The following is a 5,502-nucleotide window of genomic DNA, read 5'->3' as shown; positions in this document are numbered from 1 at the left end:
AGTGCTTGGTTACATATATCTGAAAATTTGCATCACTACTTATTTTTGATATGTATGCTTTTCTTAATCCATGTTACACCTTGTTGAAAAATTCATTAGGAAACATAAACAGGACATTTACCATAGAAGATATATGAACAGACAATTCTTAGAGAAACAAAAAAGATTAAACCTGCTATGGATAGAGATAGATTTATAATTATAGGTATAGATGTAAATTCATTCCAGTCTCAAAAATAACATGAATAGCCTTAAAGGAATTACTTTTCAGAAACCCCAGCTTCCATGAATTCCATTTTTTAGACTGATCTAACAAATATTTGTCTTCAGGCAAGAAATTGTGAGGTTCTCCTTTTCCTCTTCCACTTAAAAAACAATATTTTCACCCATTTTGAAATGTCTTGAAGTGTTAAAACTTGTAAATCAGTGAAGAAAACTTGAAATACTAATTTTCATAAAGTCTCCTTAATCAAGGCAGCATGCAGCAATTAAGGCTTCATGTCTTCCTTTCCCTGTCTCAGAAATATTTCTGTTATGGAAAAGCATTACATTAAAAACAAGATTTTTGACCCATAGTGGTATGTTCTAAATTCAGCTATTTTGTTGAGTGGGGCAGGATGTGGGATGCCAGTTTTAATTTAACAACTTTGGTTTTCCATACCCTCTTTATTGTTAAAGGATACACTGCTCCTAGGGAAGATTCCTGACATAACAAAAAGATCACCAGAAATAGTGAAGCTGGGGTCACTAATTGTATTCAAATGACAAACTCAAAGCAAAACACCATGCTTTTGCTTTTGCCTGATGGCTGCTATCTCTCTTTCCTTCTTTTTTTTTCTTTCTGGTAGCTATCTTATCTAGTAAATAGAATGACTTTGTGACAATCATGCTGGAAGATACAGATTTACTCTCAACTTCAGTATCCACATTTTCTCCATTCCAAGGAATGAGAATCATCTTGGTGACTATTCTTCATGAATCAACCCTTTCTCAGTTGCAAGTTATGTATGATTTCATTCAATAATATAATACCTAAAACTTTTAAAAATAATGTTATCAGTTACAACAAATTCCTATTTTTCAGAGATGTATATGCTGTTCCAATTCTGTCTATAGCATAATGAAAAGTTATTAATTATTAGATATAAAGTAAAACTATTCTAAATGTGTGTTATGATTTTGGAATGTCCCTCTTTCAATTTCTCTTTTTTTTTAAATTAAAGAATAGTTGATTTACAATGTTGTTAATTTCTGCTGTACATTGAAGTGATTCAGTTATATGTATACATTCTTTTTTTTACTTCTCAATTATGATTTATCACAGGATGTTGTATATGGTTCCCTGTGCTATGCAGCAGGACCTTGTTTATCCGTTCTATATATAGTGGTTTGCATCTGCTAATCCCAAACTCCTAGTTCATCCCCCCTACCCTCTCCCCCTTGACAACCACAAATCTGTATTTTATGTCTGTGAGTCTGTTTCTCTTTCATAGATAGATCATTTGTGTCTTACTTAGATTCCACATATAAGTGATAGCATATGGTGTTCGTCTTTCTCTTCCTGATTTACTTCGCTTAATATGACAATGTCTAAGTCTATCCATGTTGCTGCAAATAGCATTATTTCATTCTTTTAGCTGAGTAGTATTCCATTGTATATATGTACCACAACATCTTTATCCATTCATCCAACGATTGACATTTAAGTTGTTTCCATGTCGTGGCTGTTGTGAATAATGCTGCTATGAGCTTAGGCCTGCGTGTCTTTTTGAATTTTAGTTTTGTCTGAATATATGCCCAGTAGTGGGATTGCAGGATCATTGGATAACTGTATTTTAATATTTTGAGGAACCTCCATACTGTTATCCATAGTGGTTACACCAATATAGATTCCTACCAACAGCAGATGATGGTTCCCTTTCTTCACACCCTTTCCAGCATTTATTTGTAGACTTTTTTTCTTTTTTTTTTTCATTTATTTTTATTAGTTGGAGGCTAATTACTTTACATCATTACAGTAGTTTTTGTCATACATTGACATGAATCAGCTATGGATTTACATGTATTCCCCATCGCGATCCCCCCTCCCACCTCCCTCTCTACCCGATCCCTCTGGGTTTTCCCAGTGCACTAGGCCCGAGCACTTGTCTCATGCATCCAACCTGGGCTGGTGATCTGTTTCACCTTAGATAATATACATGTTTCGATGCTGTTCAAACAGCATCGAAACATGTATTTGTAGACTTTTAATTATAGCCATTCTGACTGGTGTGAGGTGGTACCTCATTGTAGTTTCAATTTATAGTTCTCTAATAGTTAGCAATGCTGAGCATCTCTTCATGTGCCTTTTGGCCGTCTGTATATCTTCTTTGGAGAAATGTGTATTTAGGTCTTCTGCCCATTTTTTGATTGGGCTATTTGACTTTTGTTGTTGTTGTGTGAGCTGTTTGTATAATTTGGAAATTAAGCCCTCATTAGTTGCATTGTTTGCAAATATTTTCTCCTAGTCTGTAGGTTGTCTTTTCATTTTGTTTATGGCTTTCTTTGCTGAACAAACTCTTGTAAGTTTGATTAGGTCCCAATTGTTTATTTTTGCATTTATTTCTATTGCCTTGGGAAACTGAACAAAGAAAACATTGGTAGGATTTATGTCAGAGAACATTTTGCGTGTGTTCTCTTCTAGGAATCTTATGATATCATGTCTTATATTTCAGCCTTTAAGTCATTATGAGTTTATTTTTGTATATGGTGTGAAGATGTATTCTAACTTCATTGATTTACATGCAGCTGTCCAACTTTCCCAGCTCACTTATTGAAAAGTTTGTCTTTTTTCCATTGTATATCCTTGCCTCTCTTGCTGACAGTTGAGCTTAGAAATGCGGGTTTATTTCTGGGCTCTCTCTTCTGTTTCACTGATCCACATGTCTCTCTTAGTGCCAATACCACAGCGTTCTGATTATAGTAGTTTTATAGTACTGTCTTAAGTCTTGGTGGAAGGAGGGGCAGTGATGTGCTTCCCACTTTGTCCTTTTTCCTCAGGATTTCTTGGAAATTCTGGATCTTTCATGGTTCCATATAAATTTTAGTATTATTTTTTCTAGTTCTTTGAAAAATGTCCTGAGGAATATGATAGGATCACATTAAATCTGTACATTGCTTTGAGTAGTATGGCCATTTTAATACTACTAATCCCTCCAACCCAAGAGCATGAGATATCTTTCCATTTCTTTGAAACATCTTGAGTTTCCTTTGTTAATGTTTTATAGTTCTCAGCATATAAGTCTTTCACCTCCTTGGTCAGGTTTACTTCTGAGATTTTATTTTGGGGATTGGCAGTGGGGGGGATTTTTCTTTAACTTTTACTTTCTCTTTATGATATTTAATAGTTAATGTAAAGAAATACAACTAATTTCTGTATGTTAATCCTATATTCTGCTACTTTGCTGAATTCATATATCAGCTCTAATAGGTTTTGTGTGGAGTCTCTAGGGTTTTCTACATATAGTATCATGTCATTTGCATTTAATGACAATTGTTCCTCTCCCCTTCTGATTGGGATATCACTTATTTCTTTTTTCTTGTTTGATTGCTATGGCTGTGCTGTGCTAAGTCACTCAGTCCTGTCCGATTCTTTGCGACCCCATGGACTGCAGCCCACCAGGCTCCTCTGTCCCTGGGGATTCTCCACGCAAGAATACTGGAGTGGGTTGCCATGTTCTTCTCCAGATTGGTTTGACTAGGACTTCCAACACTATATTGAAAAGAAGTGGTGGAAGTGGGCTTCCTTATTCCAGATTTTAGTGTGAACACTTTCAGCTTTTCAGCATTAAGTATTATATTGCTGTGGGTTTTTCATAAATAGGTTTTATTATGTTGAGATATATTCCCTCTCTACCAACTTTTTCAAGAGTTTTTATCATGAATTACTGTTGAATTTTACCAAATGCTTTTTATGACTCTGCTGAGGTGATTATATGTTTTTTAATTTTCCCTTTCTTTATGTGACATATTAAATTGATTGATCTGTATATGCTGAGCCATTCTCTTGCCTTTTAAAATCACTTAGGTAGGTACTGCAAAATTTGAATTTTGCTTAAATATGTGGGTACTAGTAGTTATGTCAAATTAAAAGTATATTATGGTACACAATTTCCAATGATATTTTGACCTTAACATTGCCTCGTTATAGCCTCATCAGTAAAGTATCACTATTTCAAGGTTTCCCAACCTCTATATTATTGGAAATATGAACCATAAAATTTGTTGGCGTGGAGAACTGTTCTGTGCAATTTAGGATATTTAGCATCATCTATGACCTCTACCCACTTGATGCCATAGCACTTCTTCCTTACCACTATTTCTCCCCACCAATTGTGAAAATCCAAAAGGTCCTCAGACATTGCCAAATATCCCCCAGTTTGCAAAATATTCCCCTGCTTAGAATCCCTGCTCTATATGAAAGATTTCCAGGTAGATTAGTGTTAATAAAATATTTGAAAAAATTTCTCAAATATTGAAAATGTGAATGACTGTGATGTCTGGATATCAAATCTTCTTGCAAGATAGTTTCAAATTTGTTTGTTTAGTACGATGAAAAAGGGATCCAAATAATTTGTCAGTCAGTGATCATTAACAGTAATTTTTATGGTAGGTCTTTATTGATTTTTTAGAATATTTACTAAGTCCTACAAATTCAAAGAGTAAATTTAAATAATTTTTCTGTTCTTTCTGTGCACATATATTTGCAACTTTTGCCAACACTCATCTATAAATATGGAAAAAATGGATTAGGATTGATTAAATGAGAATAATTGAATAAATGAAAATACTTTACTATTCTCATTTCAGCAGTAAGTAATTTAATTTATTCAAATGTGTGAATCAAGTGAGGAAAAAACTAGCTCCATAAGCTTTATAAGATACATTTCTAATTAAATGATACCCTTATTTTAAATATGTATTAATATTAGAAATATGTTTATTAATAGCTACTTTGCTCTAGTAATGGTTATAAAAATAACACATTTTGGAATAATTGTTAGAACACTTGGCATTATGACCACAGAAAAAATAAAAAATACTTTTAAATTTACATAATTTTTTAGGGGTGTATGATTGTAAAATCAATAAGACTTCAAAATAAACATAATTTTAATATAAACTTCTGTAGGAGAAAAGGATTGAAAGTAAGCATTCAAGGGAAAAAAGAAATAAGCTTTTATGCTTTTATAAAAGAGCTTATTCATGAAAATATTTTAGTATTCTAAAGAAACTAACCATTCTAATGACTGTTGAAGGATGTGACCAACATCACCTAAAATGTGATATATTTTAGGTACACTGTCAGGAGCAATTGTAAGATTCTGATAAGGATTTATGCAGAACAAATTATCAGGGGAAGTTTGATAAAGAATCATGAAGCAATAGAATATTAAAGTTTCCCTGAAAACAAATTATGAAAAGCAGTACATTAGAGTGAGCTTAAAACCACTGATGCAAATT

Source organism: Odocoileus virginianus, chromosome 16 (assembly GCF_023699985.2).
Source record: "Odocoileus virginianus isolate 20LAN1187 ecotype Illinois chromosome 16, Ovbor_1.2, whole genome shotgun sequence".
NCBI lineage: Eukaryota > Metazoa > Chordata > Mammalia > Artiodactyla > Cervidae > Odocoileus > Odocoileus virginianus.
Note: the sequence above shows the minus strand (reverse complement) of the source record.